Raw genomic sequence first — 16,323 nt, 5'->3', positions numbered from 1 at the left:
TTAAGGAAAGATCTGGGTATGAACAAGCCTGGGACTTCTGGACTACCCACCTAGGGAACTTTTTCAGAACTTAGAAAGACGAAAAATGTGCGTCTAGGGAAACAAGGATTCATAATGGACACATATGCTTCCATCGGGAGGTCATCTTGTGGAAGATTATCCAAGGACAAAAGGGGCATCCCCTTGAAATTCACATCCGGAGGGGTTGAAGTTTTAAAGATAAATAAAATGAGGTTTGTTGGAGCCCCCTTGCTACCCAAAGTATGTGTCGTTTGTGGATGAGGGGGTGCCCATGTCTTGGTTGGGGTTAGGGGATTTTGTCTGGGAAGGTAATATCTTTTACTCTGATACTGGCAACGTAGCGTCGCTGTCAATTGGATGAATGATTACTCTCATTTAACAAAGGAATGATTGAAACACTTGTTTGGGACGAACCCCCAAGGAAATCTTCGAGATATGAGTAAAATATTCAGTTCTTGGAACTTTAATATATGTTGGGAAGCCGTAAAGAATTACCTTTATTGGGATGGCCGGAAATCACTACTACGACGCTATTAATATTCATGTATGATAGAAGGAGATCTTCGCACGCAATATTCAATGCGAGTTTGAACACCTAACATATAGTTAGTAATCCTCCCGAGCAGTCCATCATTACCACCTTCCTTGCCTCTTCGGTTTTCCGCTAATATATCCGAATGAAGGAAAAATCACACCTATACACAAGATGGAAAACCAGACGCTTCGTCCTCATATTGCCTGTCTTCTTCGAATCCCCTGGATCCGGGCCGGAAGAGGAATCGAGTGGTGGAATTATCGAAAATGGAGGACTCTTTGAGAAGGATGAAAGCGATGGTGTATAATGAGGAACTAGCCTCCAAACAATCGTCCACACATAGAGAAGTCATTAGAGATTTTCTAAAACGTCAATAAGCTATTTAAAGAGGCGGCCAACAGAAGGCTGGAAGTATTTTTCAGTTTGACTGGATCACGCAACGTGAAAGAAACTCATTCTCCTATGCACAAACATCCCTTCTTTATCAAGGTGATGTCAGAGGAAAAGACCTCAAGACTTCTTCAGTGGGAGGAGGATAAAGAGACGGGGATCCAAAAATTGGAGGGTATGATTTCTAGGCAGAGGGAAACAAGAGATAAAGAACCATCGGATGAGGAACTCTCTGTCATCAGTCTTGATGAGGAGGTATTTGCTTCTAAAATAGTTGGGCTCTTGACGGATTTACAGAAGTGCTCATCTTAAGGGGAGTTTCTATAAGAGGTTCTTTTTTTAGGGTTCTGGTTCTTAGTGTTTTAGAGATAATTTGTTTTGAGTTTGGAAGGGTGGTCCTTGATGAATGACAAATGATAATGATTTTTGGGATTTTTTGGTTTCTTGGCGTCCTTGACGCTATAAATATGCAGGGGACTACTAGTCCGTATCTTCTATAAATTTTTGGTTCGATTTATAATATTTGTCGCCTCTCAAAAAAAAATTAATACAGTTGGTCATTTTTCGAAAAAATATATGTGGGTGATACAGTCCATCGCATTTACTGACAACAAGGCCATGCAAGATCTAAAAAAATCTTGGGTAGACATTCAACATCAAAGATCTTGGTCCTCTCAAATATTTCTTTGGAATTGAAGTATCTAGATTTGAGCGTGACACCTTCATATCTCAATGGAAATATGTTCTAACTTCGCTATAAAAGACTAGTAAGTTAGGAGCAAAGCCAACTAAATTGCCCAATGGAAATGAACCATAGATTTGGCGATCAGCAAGAAGACCGCCGTATCGACCCAGGAGTCTATCAGAGACTTGTTGGATAGTTTATTTATCTCACTATCACTTGATTGATATTGCTTTTGTTTAGTATGAATAGCAGATTTATGCACTCTCCTTCAACCACACACCTAGAAGCAATTCAGAGGATCCAACGATACCTAAAGGGAACCCTAAGCAAAGGTATTATGTATGTAGGGAGTCATTTGACTATAGAGGCGGTATAGTTTGATGCATATTCGGCAGAGTCGGCAGAGACACACTGATAGTGTTCTACAACACCCGTGTCTGTGATAGTCATGTGGAAGAGTAAGAAACCAGCTGTGGTAACGAGATCTAGTGTGGAGGTAGAATACAGAGCTATTACGCATATGATATGTGAACTTTTGTGGCATAAGGTACTTCTCACAAAACTGGGAGTAAGAGTGGACGACCCCATTGATGGGCACCATCCTAGGGTTCAAAATTTAATTTTTAGTTATCTTTTAAGTCCCTTAAGTTATAGTAGGGGTACCATAGTCTTTTCTCATCAAAATCAGTTTAGCTATTTGAGTTATGAATGTTTTAAATAGGACCACACATGTATTACGAACATTTTAAGTCAGGAGGGAGTCATTATAGGGTAATTTAGTTCAGAAGTGTTAGGTTTCCTTTTAATTTTAGGGTTTTAGAACTTTCTAGTTATCTTCGTCTTCTTATATATTGTAAGCCTTGTTTGATGGATGATGTTATGCTATGCTATGAAATGATGAATTGTTAGCCCAAGGGTTCAACAAGTACTCCTATTGAAATGTTTTGATTATTAACAAACTCAATTTGTTATAAAATAAAGGTTTTATACACTAATGATTTCCTTTGACAAAGTTATAATGTTCACAGCATAGCATCCTCAAGAGTGCATGACAAATGACAATTCATACAAGCTCAAAGGGATATCAAAGGCATGAAGAAGGCATCACCATCTCAAAGGTATTCAAAGACAAGGTTGAATTCAAGCCTAACAAGAATGGTAATCAACTCAAAAGTTCAAGCTTGGCTCAAGCATTAATGGAGTTGAGTGAAGACATATCAAAGCCTCTACAAGGTGCCAACAAGATTGAAGACCAAGTAAATTTAGAATGTAAATGGTCCTTAATGTATAGTCTAGGTCTATGGTACAAAGGAGATTTAAAATCAAATTAATTAGAACTTAATGGGTTTGTGAATGATCATAGTGGTGTCCCAACATTGTTAGACCCTCATGACATTCCATTTCACTTGATAAATTAAAGTTCCAAAAGCCCAAACAAAAACAGCAAAAATATAAGAAAATATCTGCTGTCGTAGGCTTCTCGGAACTCTGAGAATATTCTCGGAGCTCCGAGAATTGTTCCAGGTTAAAAAAAAAATAGACTCGGAGCTCCGAGCCAGGAGTCCGAGAAGACCGTTGGGGAGCAAAAAAATTGTGTATTTTTCTCCCCTCTATATATATGAACCTAGGGACTCTTGGAACTTAACCTAAGGAATTTACAAAGATTTTAAGAGCACGAAAAGGCATTCATTCTTCTTCTCTTCAAGATCTTCACTCTCAATCTCTCTCTTGTGCCATTTACCTTAGATTATTCTTGAGAGATTTTAGGACCTTCATTTGTTCATCTTGTTCTTGTGAGAGTGAGTGAGCTTTACTTTAAATTAGCCTATCTAGAGGCAAGCAAGCTTTTTCATTTCATCTTCTTTGTATTTGGCACAAAGGGCGCCGTAGAAGACCCTTGGAGCGTGAAGCCTGATTTGTACAAGGCGGAAGGAACGCCGTATTTAAGTTTCTCGGAGAAGATAGTGGAATCCTCAAGGAGAGTAACTTGAGAAGACTGGAGTAGGTCTTGAGCTAAGACCGAACCACTATAAAAATCCTTGTGTCAAAGCTTCCTTGTCTCTTCACCTCTTCTCTTGTGGTAAGCTTTTTACTATCGCTTTAAATACTACTTTTGATTTCCTATTCAATCTAAAACTAGTGCAATCTAAGTTTTCAAAATCCTTAAAATTTGAAAAGAAACCCAATTCACCCCCTCTTGGGTTGCTAAGTGGAATTTCAGTTGGTATCAGAGCATAGGCTCTTACATAGGATTTCTCTTTGAAAACCTACAAGGGAAAGATCCAAATGGCAACCTTTTCTCATAGCAATGAGGGGCAATCTACTACTAGACCTCCCTTCTTCAATGGCTTAAACTATCCATATTGGAAAGCTAGAATGAGAGTGTTTTTAAAATCCTTAGATTTTGATGTTTGGAGAAGTATCCAAAATGGATATAATGAACCTAGTATTGATATGGAACTATGGGATGAAAATGAAAGAAAAGAATCCACTATCAATGGAAAAGCAATGAATGCCTTGATTTGTGCCTTATCTCCTGAGGAGTTCAATCGAGTTTCTACTCTTGAAACCGCTAAGGAGATTTGGGATATGTTAGAGATAGCTCATGAAGGGACAAATCAAGTGAAAGAGTCCAGGATGAATCTTCTCTTTAGAGAGTATGAACTATTCATGATGGACCCTAATGAAACCATTGCCGAAATGCATACTAGGTTCACAAACATAACAAATGGGTTGAGATCATTAGGTAAACAATTGTCTAGTAAGGACTTAGTTACCAAAATACTTAGGTCATTACCTAAAGACTGGGATCCCAAGGTCACCGCCACTGAAGAAGCAAAAGACGTATCCAAAATGGGCTTAGAAGACTTAATAGGTTCCTTAATAACTTTTGAAATGGTTTTAAAAGGAAGAGAAACCTTAAACAAACAAAAGGAAGATACAAAAAGGAAAGGAATAGCTTTCAAAGCAAGAGTTGAGAGTGAAGACGAAGAGAGTGAAGAAGACACACAAGATGATCTTGCTCTCTTCACCAAGAGATTCAAGAAATTTCTCAAGTTCAAGAAAGGAGGCAACTCTAGCCAAGGAAGAAATAGGCCTTCAAGCAAAGAGGAGATGAGATGCTATAAGTGCAACAAGGTTGGTCATATACGACCAAATTGCCCACTCATCAACAACAATGACAAGGATAGGAGGAATAGAAGAAATGGCAAAAAGGCTTTGTGTGCGGCGGCTTGGGATGAAGGGAGTACTTCATCCGGAAATGAATCCAACGGAAAGGATGAAGATGACCTTTGCTTCATGGGACTCGTCGATGTGACACAAGATATCTCCGTATCCGAGGTAAATGATGTTGATGATATGTCTCATGAATTCTCTAATGATGAACTAATATTTGCTTGTGAAAAACTTCATGAAAATTTGGATTTACAACTTACCAAAAACAAAACAATGAAAAAATCCTTACAAGATATCACTAGGGAATTTGGGCTCTTGAAAAAGGAATTCGATTTGCAAACCAATACAAGTGAAAAATTGATTTTGGAAAACAAAGCTTTGAATGAAGAAATAGACAAATTAATCCTTGAGAACAAAAGCTTGAAAGAGGAAAATGAGACACTTGTTTTGAAATGTAAAGAACTTGATTCAACGTTTAGAAAATTCTCATGTGGCAAAAACAAACTAGATGAAATTCTTGAAAATAAGCTTGTCTCTTTAGAAAAAAATGGTCTTAGTTACCAACCCTTTTCTAAAGGAAAAGCTTCATTCAAAAATAAGTTTATAATAAATTCCTCCCACATCCATGCTAACACTAGTGCCTTTATTCCTACTTGTCACTATTGTGGTAGAATAGGACACTTAAGGTTTGCATGCAATGTTAAGAAATCAAAAGCATCTAAATTTATGTGGGTTAAAAAAGATGAGCTTTATGATGTTGCTAAGCTTGAAGGACCCAAGAAAAAGTGCGTACCTAAAACTTCAACATGAGCTTTGATTCTTGTAGGTGTGCTTGAAAGGAAAACCCTTAAAGGACAAGTGGTTCTTGGATAGTGGTTGCTCAAGGCATATGACGGGAGATGTAACCAAGTTCGCCTTTGTCACCATGAGTCATAAAGGAAATGTCACCTTTGGAGATGATACAAGAAGCAAAATCATCGGTGAAGGTACCATTAAAATTAAGGACATTAAGGTTGAACATGTTTTGCTCGTTGACGGTCTTTCATTTAATTTAATAAGCATTAGTCAACTATGTGATCTTGGTCACAAAGTTCTTTTTGAAAAAGATAGTTGTAAGATTTTGAATGCTAAGAATAATGAAATTGAATTTGTTGCATATAGAGATGGCAATATGTATTCATTAGCATTAGAAGACCTTGAAAATCAAAACATCCAATGTCTCTCCGCCATGGATGATAACCCTTGGTATGGCATAGGAGACTTGGTCATGCTCATATGGATTTGATTTCAAGACTATCTTCTAAGAATCTTGTGAGAGAGTTACCTAAACTCAAATACATTAGAGATAAAGTTTGTAATGCTTGCATTCATGGAAAACATGCTAAAGACTCTTTTAAACCCATAAGTGTATTATCTACCTCTTGTCCACTACAACTCCTTCACATGGACCTATTTGGTCCCATGAAGACTAGTAGTAGAGGAGGCAGTAGATATGTATATGTGATTGTTGATGACTACTCTAGGTTCACTTGGGTATTGTTTTTAACTAGTAAAGATGAAACCTTCAAGAAATTTGTCAACTTGTGCAAGCGAATTCAAAATGAACAAGGGGTTTTCATAAATGAAATTAGAAGTGATCATGGAACCGAGTTTGAGAACATTGAGTTTGATACCTTTTGTAATGAAAATGGAATCAAGCACAATTTCTCGGCTCCAAGAATTCCCCAACAAAATGGGGTAGTTGAAAGGAAAAATAGATCACTTATTGAAATGGCTAGAACCATGTTAAATGAACACAATGTTCCAAGAAACGTTTGGGCGGAAGCCGTTCACACGGCTTGCTATATTTTAAATAGAGTGCTCATTAGACCTTACCTTAACAAAACACATTATGAATTATGGAGTGGAACACCCCCCAAAGTTAGCTACTTCAAAGTTTTCGGTTGTAAATGTTTTATATTAAACATGAAAGACACCTTGCACAAGTTTGATTCAAAATCCGATGAAGGTATCTTCTTAGGTTATTCAACCCATAGTAAAGCTTATAGAGTCTACAACAAAAGAACTCAAGTTGTGGAAGAATCCGTGCATGTCAAATTTGATGAGTCATTTGAACCTCCTAAAGTCATTAATGAAGATGATGACGGTGTCAATCCTCTAGAGCCTCATGGCCAAGCAGAGTCTATTGTTCAACCCTTAGAAAATCTTGATTTAGAAGGTCAACCTATAGAAGAACTTCAAGTTGAAGGTCTTCCCAAACATAGTAGAATCATGTCTAGTCACCCTTCTACTCAAATCATAGGTGAAACCTCACAAGGAGTTAAGACAAGATCTCACTATAGGAATGTTTGTGCCAACATGGCCTTTATCTCCCAAATAGAACCCAAGTCCATAAAAGAAGCTGAAAAGGATGAATTTTGGATGATTGCTATGCAAGATGAACTAAACCAATTCAAGAGAAACCAAGTATGGAGGTTAGTTCCTAGGCCTAGTGATCACCCGGTTATTGGGACTAAATGGGTGTTTAGAAACAAACTCGATGAGCATGGAGATATTCAAAGGAATAAAGCTAGATTGGTAGCCCAAGGTTACAACCAAGAGGAAGGTATCGATTATGATGAGACCTTTGCTCTGGTTGCTAGATTGGAAGCCATAAGGATGCTACTTGCATTTGCCTCCCATAAAAACTTTAAGTTGTATCAAATGGATGTAAAGAGTGCATTCCTAAATGGGTATATTATGGAGGAAGTTTATGTTGAACAACCTCCCGGTTTTGAGGATTTCAAATACCCTAATCACGTATATAGGTTGGACAAAGTCTTATATGGTCTAAAGCAAGCTCCTAGAGCTTGGTATGAGAGGCTTAGCTCCTTCCTATTAGAGAGTGGCTTTCAAATGGGCACGGTTGACAAAACCTTGTTCATTAAAAGAAAAGAAAAAGATATGCTTATTGTTCAAGTCTACGTAGATGATACAATATTTGGTGCTAGCAATGAAAAGATGTGTGAAGAATTCGCACAATCCATGCAAAAAGAGTTTGAGATGAGTATGGTGGGAAAGCTTACCTATTTCCTAGGACTTCAAATCAAACAATGTAAAAATGGAATTTTCATCAACCAAGAGAAGTATACTAAGGAACTCCTTAAGAAATTTGGCATGGATAGCTCACAAATCAAGCCAACTCCTATGAGTACTTCCACCAAATTAGAAAAGGATGAAATTGGCAAACCAGTTGATGAGAAAAAGTTTAGAGGAATGATAGGTAGTCTATTATATTTAACCGCTAGTCGACCGGATATAATGTTTAGCGTATGTATTTGTGCTAGGTTTCAATCGGCTCCTAAAGAGTCTCATTTGAGTGCCGTTAAGAGGATATTCAAATATCTCAAAGGAACTCCTTCTTTAGGTTTATGGTATGAACGATCGAATGAATTCAACCTAGTAGGATTTTCAGACGCCGAGTTTGCCGGTTGTAGAATTGATAGAAAAAGCACAAGTGGCACTTGTCAATTTCTTGGAAGGTCTCTAGTGTCTTAGTTTAGCAAAAAACAAAACTCGGTAGCCTTGTCTACTACTGAAGCAGAATACATTGCGGCCGGCGCTTGTTGTGCACAAATCCTATGGATGAAGAACACTCTCATGGACTACAATCTTGCATTTAGTAATGTTCCAATCCATTGTGATAATACAAGTGCCATCAACTTGACAAAAAATCCAATTCAACATTCTAGAACTAAACACATAGAGGTAAGGCATCATTTCTTAAGAGATCATTCTAAAAAAGGGGATATTGAAATTAAGTACATCCACACCAATGAACAATTGGCGGATATCTTCACAAAACCCCTTAATGAGGATCGATTTTGTGACCTTAGGAGTGGACTCAACATTTGGAGTTTGGATCAAGTGAAAGAGTTTGCACATGAAGCATGAATAGAAGACAAAAATCTCCTTATATATATATATATATCTTGTTTTGATAGTGACTACATGGTTTTAGATGATCCAACCCTAACTCTAAAACTCACTCAATTAGTACCCATAACCCACTTCATTTCAAGACGGAGTCGATACCATCACCCTTAATTAAGATATCTAAAACTTTGGCCATGTGCCATCATCTAAACCTTCGGTAAGTCGTATGTGTGATTCATGCATTGGATCATGGTTTCACTTGCAATTTGAAATATCATATGTAACTATATTCTCCTTCCATTCAAAAAAAAAATAAAAAATTCTCGGAACTCTTAGATTTTGTCTCGGAACTCCGAGAAAATGGACAGAGGGAACCTGGAACGGTTCTCGGAACTCCGAGATCTCGTCCAGGTTGTCCTCGGAGCTCCGAGAAAATTTCCCGGAACTCCGAGAATCGGGACAATACAAAATAAAAAAATGCGTGTGTTCTCGGAACTCCGAGAATATTTCTCGGAGCTCCGAGAATCAGGCCAGGAGCGTTAAAAGCCCTGGACCCGGTTCGTTTTTTTTTTAAATTTTACTCACTTCTTTCCCTCTTCCTTCCATTTCCATCAAACCCTACCTCCATTTTCGTTATATTTCTTCACTTTCTCCCTTGATCTTCCTCCAAAACCATCTTCTCCTTTCCAAATCCCTCTCTTCTTCCTAAAAACCCTAGTTTTTTCTTCAAAATCCCTCTCTTCTTCCTAAAACCTTTTTTTTTTCATTCAAACCCTAGGATTTCACCCCTTCTTCATTTTTTCCTTCCTCCTTTCTCCATTTCTCCTAATTTCCTCCATTTTAGGGCTATTCTCTTTTTTTTAACACATTATCCTTCTCCATTTCTCCTAATTTTCCTCCATTTTATGGCTATTCTCTTTTTTTAACACATTATCCTTCTATACACCCCCATTTCCTCTCACCATGCCTCCTAAAACTAAAAATCTCAACATTGGAGGCTCCTCCCAAGCTGTAGACCCCGAATACGTTCCTGAAGAATTTCCTGAGGAAGAAGGGCCTTCACGGAAGAAGGCAAAGGCCAAGGCTGTGGTGGCCGAGGTTGTGTCCAACTCCTTTTTCACTGGGGATAAGGCCAAGAAACTCTGGGCCAACGTTGGTACTCGGGGCATCCTCACTGGCAGGTACATTGACCCCCCTGTCCTTCAAAATTTTGATTTACAGGCCAGATTTGATGCCCTTCATTGGACACCCATCCTTCACCTCAACGAACCAGTTTACCCTCGATTGGTGCGTCTCTTCTATGCCAATCTCACCATTTCCCCTTCCTTCTTCAAAATCGAATCCAAAATCAAGAAAACAGTCATCAAACTCAACTATCACACTTTTGCCACACTTCTTGGGATTAGCTCTGAGGGCCTCTCCCACTATTTCTGGCCGGAAGATGGGACCCATTCACTTGATGATATTGATCATGACACTGTCTATGGTCGGATTACGCGGCACTACCACTCTAATATGCCCGTACAATCCGCCGACCTCATTGCGGTTGCGCCCATGCTTCACAACTTCATGTACCACATCTTCATCCCTCGTGCTAGGATGCGTGAAGCCCTACGACCCTTAGAGGCCTATATTATCTACAGCATCCTAGAGGGCCGCCAGCTCTGTCTGCCTTATATCATGTTTCACTACATGTTTCAGACCCCTGGCCGTTACCGCTCTTCCTTGCCATATGGCATGATTCTCACTCGTGTCTTCCGCCACTTTGGCATCATCTTGGATGGAGAGATGACCATGACTCCAACTGCCCCGTTTGATGTTCAGACCTTTAACCGCATGGCTCTCAATCAAGTAGCGATTGACATTGATTCTGACGATGGAGGCAGCTACGAAGCCGAGGCCCAGGCTGCACCAGCACCCCAGCCATCACAGGATACCTCTCAGTTCTGCACTCGCCAGGATTTGGCTCACATGCAGGAGGCTATTGAGCGATCCATGGCCTCACAGTTTGAGCAGGTGTCTACCCATGTCGACTCTGAGATTTCAACTCGCTTCCAGACCTTGACTACCCATGTTGATGACCAGTGGGCCGCCTATTATCGCTACGTCTCCGGTGGCCAGTGAGGCCAGGCACCGGGCAGTTCTTCTCATCAGCCATCGCCTCCTCCGCAGCAGTAGATGGCTCTCATTCTCTGATGGTGGATCCCATTTTGCTCTGATTTAGGCTTATCTATCTGTTTCTATTATCTGTTGGTTGTATGGATCTTATTAGCTAGATCCTTCTCCAGTCAGTTGGATCTTTTTGGGATGTATTCCGTTTATCTCCTTCTGTCACTGTTATGATGTGTCGTGAACGCTATGTCCTTTGACTGGTTGTATGCACTTTTATGTATGCCATTTCACATCATCTCTCTCTCTCTATATATATATATATATATATATATATCTCTTTGGTTTACTGTGCGGTGTGCTTCTCTGTTTTATTTCTTTGCTTGCATACCTTGTCTTATGCCTGGTTTCTCTATTGAATTGCACTTCACTTGTCTCATTGGCTCTCACCCTCACCCTTTCCTTTTGTTCCACCTTTTTGGTGATGACAAAAGGGGGAGAATATTTGAGCTCCCAATGCATATATTAAGGAGGAGCAAAGCTCTATGCTTATAATTTTGCAATCAAAATTCAATCATTAAAAGTAATGCCTTAAATGTTCAATTAAATCAAACTCTTAGGGGGAGCCCAAATTATTTTATTCATCCCTAAAGGGGGAGCTCCTACCCTAAAACAAATTATGTTTGTCATCATCAAAAATGGGGAGATTGTTAGCCTAAGGGTTCAACAAGTACTCCTATTGAAATGTTTTGATGATTAACAAACTTAATTTGTTATAAAATAAAGGTTTTATACACTAATGATTTCCTTTGGCAAAGTTATAATGTTCACAGCATAGCATCCTCAAGAGTGCTGACAAATGGCAATTCATTCAAGCTCAAAGGGATATCAAAGGCATGAAGAAGGCATCACCATCTCAAAGGTATTCAAAGACAAGGTTGAACTCAAGCCTAACAAGAATGGTAATCAACTCAAAAGTTCAAGCTTGGCTCAAGAATTAATGGAGTTGAGTGAAGACATATCAAAGCCTCTACAAGGTGCCAACAAGATTAAAGACCAAGTAAATTTAGAATGTAAATGGTCCTTAATGTATAGTCTAGGTCTATGGCACAAAGGAGATTTAAAATCAAACTAATTAGAACTTAATGGGTTTGTGAATGATCATAGTGGTGTCCCAACATTGTTAGACCCTCATGACATTCCATTTCACTTGATAAATTAAAGTTCCAAAAGCCCAAACAAAAACAGCAAAAATATAAGAAAATATCTGCTGTGGTAGGCTTCTCGGAACTTCGAGAATATTCTCGGAGCTCCGAGAATTGTTCCAGGTTAAAAAAAAAATATCCCGGAGTCCGAGAAGACCGTTGGGGAGTGAAAAAATTGTGTATTTTTCTCCCCTCTATATATATGAACCTAGGGACTCTTGGAACTTAACCTAAGGAGTTTACAAAGATTTTAAGAGCACTAAAAGGCATTCATTCTCCTTCTCTTCAAGATCTTCACTCTCAATCTCTCTCTTGTGCCATTTACCTTAGATTATTCTTGAGAGACTTTAGGACCTTCATTTGTTCATCTTGTTCTTGTGAGAGTGAGTGAGCTTTACTTTAAATTAGCCTATCTAGAGGCAAGCAAGCTTTTTCATTTCATCTTCTTTGTATTTGGCACAAAGGGCGCCGTAGAAGACCCTTGGAGCGTCAAGCTCGATTTGTACAAGGCGGAAGGAACGCCGTATTTAAGTTCCTTGGAGAAGATAGTGGAATCCTCAAGGAGAGTAACTTGAGAAGAGTGGAGTAGGTCTTAAGCTAAGACCGAACCACTATAAAAATCCTTGTGTCAAAGCTTCCTTGTCTCTTCACCTCTTCTCTTGTGGTAAGCTTTTTACTATCGCTTTAAATACTATTTTTGATTTCCTATTCAATCTAAAACTAGTGCAATCTAAGTTTTCAAAATCCTTAAAATTTAAAAAGAAACTCAATTCACCCCCTCTTGGGTTGCTAAGTGGAATTTCATGAATGGATAACGATTTGAAGCCTTTTTTTTCTCTTGTGTGGATGTAATGTCTGTTCTTCAAAGTGCCATACCTCGATCTCCTTGGTGCAATGTCTAGGGTCCCTAGGTGTGAAGCCCCGGGTTAGCCTCTGTGATTCTAGCATAATCTTTTTCATCTTTGGTGAGATGCCTATGTTTCTTTTGTTAGATGCCAAAGAAAACACTTGATGGGATGCCTTGAGATAATATCTTGTTTCTTCCTTACTTTTTCTAGTGTGATTCTAACATAATTTTCATCTTCTGTGAGATGCCAAAGAAAACAATTGTTGGATTGCCTTGAGATAAGTACCTTGTTTCTTCATTACTTGTAATCTTCTCCAATTTCTTTTTCTTCTTGGTTTCTTCCCCTAAAACAATCTACCTAGGAACCAAAAATATTCCTTTCTCTTTTCTAAACCTTCAAAACCCTATTTTTTCTTGTTTTACCCATCCCATCTCACCCTAAACCTTGTACCTCCGTTTTTTTTTTTGAATGGTGAACCTTGCACCTCTCAATCTCACTAGAAATCCTTACCTACAGCTACACCTTCCCGGCATATGTCTACACCTTCCCGGCATATGTCTGCACCTTTTCTGCATACTTCTGCACCTACCTTAAACCCTAGTAGAAATATTTTTCCAATCTAATTACATATTTTAGGATACAAAACCCTCTTTTTACCCATCTTTCCCTATCGTCCCCTTCTATAGATCGTCCTACATTTGTTTGCCGTTCGGTATCAGGGCGAAGTATTATTCTTTGGTGATCCGTCCTACGTCAGGTTTGGTATCATAGTTAGATCGTCCTACTTAGTTCGGTACTAGAGCTTCGGTTCCCACTATGGCAATCCGTAGTGGTAGGACGTATAAGTTAAGGAACCCCAATCCATAGGTGATAGAGTTGCTCATAAATCTATTCGACAAGGTGTATGATATGGAATGACAATTGAGCCTGTTTCTTGTGTGATTGAGCCTGTTTCAATCCATAGGTGATAGAGTTGTTCAAAATGACACGTGGTGGATTGACTCCGATTTTTCAATCCATGTTGCCAACACCTTATAAGGATTAGTTAGTCATACCACACCGACGAAAAGTGAGCGGTTTATCTTCTCAAGAAATAAGAAACAGTAACGGGTGGAGGATATAGTGACCTACTGCTAGCTTGAGCAATCTACATGATTTATTTTGCAAGGACCTTTTACAGACCTTAATCGGTCTCTTGACTTTTGGACCATGATATGAACCTTAATTTGCATTCTTCTTCTCTTGATGTAGTTAAGGATTATGTTATTGGTAATGGTACCTTGATTGATGGCCTATATCATTCAAGCCTAAATATTTTTCCTCAAAATACCCTAACTTTGCAAGATTGTGTTGGCATTAAACGTAGTCATAAGAATATGGAATCCTCCACATTGTGGCACAGGGGATAAGGCCACATCTCCATGAAGTGCATTAAAAGGATACTAAATGATAGAGTCCTGAAGATTTTGATTTTACAATCTCAGGAACTTGTGTGGACTGCATAAAGGAAAAGCAAACAAACAAGTCCAAGAAGAGTGCCAAGAGGAATTATGAAAAAGATAGAAGTCATATATATTGATGTTTGCGGGCCAATTCCAACTCGTGTGAATGTTATAAGGTATTTTACCCCTTTATCGATGATCTTACAAGTTACTTGTATCTCTAACTTCACTTTGAAAAGAGTAAGACATTAAGTGCCTTTAAGGTTTATAAAGCAAAAGTAGAGAGACAATCTAGAAAGAAAATAAAGATCGTTAGATCATATGGAGGTAAAATTACGGAAGATACACTGAAATGAGATTAAGATCATGTTCATTTGATGGATTCCTAAAGGAAGAGGGCATTATTGTCTAATATTCCATGCTGGAAACACCACAATAAAATGGTGTGGCTGAAAGGAGGAATCGCATGCTAATGGATATGGTTAAAAGTATGATTAGTCATTCAAACTCTCTCATTAAATTTGTGGAGCGAAGCCTTAAAGACAACCATATATGTTTTAAATAGGGTTCCAATTAAAGCAGTTTCTTAAACTCCATTCGACTTGTGAAAAGATTGGAAACCCAGTTTAAAGTACTTAAGAATATGGGGCTGTCCAGCTGATGTTAAAGTGTTCAATCCACATGAGAGGAAATTGGACCTAAAACCTGTTAGTGGCTATTTTATCGGCTCCGCTGAAGGGTTTAAAGATTATAAAAAGAGAGTAGATCCTTAGCACTCAAGGTGAAAGCAGACTCATCTTCCTCAAATGAAGTGGATAGTGATGAAGAAGAAGCTTTGAGAAAATTCAAAAGCTTATGGAGAAAGAAGCACAAAAAGGATAAAAAGAAGAAGATAGAAGAAAGTGAAGTTGAGGGTGGTATAAGATGCTATAATTGTAAGAAGACGGGACACAAAAGACCGGAGTGCCCTCTTCTCAACTCATCTTCCTCAAAATACAAGAGAAAGAAGAAGGATTGGAAGAAGAACAAGGGTCTTGTAGCTGCTTGGGATGCTTCTAGCACCTCGGGAAAAAGCTCAAGTGAAGCAAAAGCTAATAAGGATGATCTTGGCTTCATGGCACTCACCCATGAAGATGAGGTAAATTCTAACCCCTCGTGTAATTCATCAAGTAGTGATAGTGGAAACATATCTTATGATGAATTGTGCACTACCTTGCATTCTCAAATTTTTAAAAATAAAGTTCTTAAAAAATCTATTTCAAAATTAGAAAATGAACTTGATGTTTTGAAAAATGAGTCATCTTCTTCCATATCTAAATCTCAAGCACAAATTGAAAATTTTAAACTTGAGATTAAAACCCTTAAGGGTTGTTTGGATGAGAAATCTTGCCAAATTGCTAAACTCCAAAATGTGGCAAGCTCTTCCAAATCTTATGAAGATGACACTAATGATTTTCTAAATCAAATAACCCATCTTCATAATGAAAATGAAAGGTTAAGATTATGTCTCCATGGATTCCTAAATGGTGATAAAATTATTGACATAATCTTGAAGAAGACTAGTCATAGACCTAATCATGCATTTTATGATAGGACTAGTCTATCTAACCCTCATGTTAGATGCCATTATTGTGGAATCAATGGTCACTACCAATTCCAATGTGCATCTAAGATTAGGGATTGTGGTGGAACCAAGAAAGCTTGGGTTCCTAAAGCCCCCATATGATTCTCTTCATATGTGTTTAGATTAGGGGCTTGCACTTAAAATTGAATATCTTTGTATGGTTGTTTAAATATCCCATCTTGTGTTGAATAAAAACTCTATATAGGGGGAGTTCTATGTTTGTCTTTTTCCTTGAAAAAGGGGGAGAAAAATCTAGTGTAAGGAAATATATGGATGATTTTATTGGAAAATCTCTTGTGCTTGTCATCATCAAAAAGGGGGAGATTGTAAGCCCAATGGTTCCCACCTTGGCATTCCCATCTTCTTTTGATG

Source organism: Tasmannia lanceolata, unplaced genomic scaffold (assembly GCF_043159265.1).
Source record: "Tasmannia lanceolata isolate RefF3 unplaced genomic scaffold, GAP_Taslan_0.1 ptg000002l, whole genome shotgun sequence".
Classification (NCBI taxonomy): domain Eukaryota; kingdom Viridiplantae; phylum Streptophyta; class Magnoliopsida; order Canellales; family Winteraceae; genus Tasmannia; species Tasmannia lanceolata.
The sequence above is the reverse complement of the archived record's forward strand: the minus strand, read 5'-3'. Positions refer to the sequence as shown.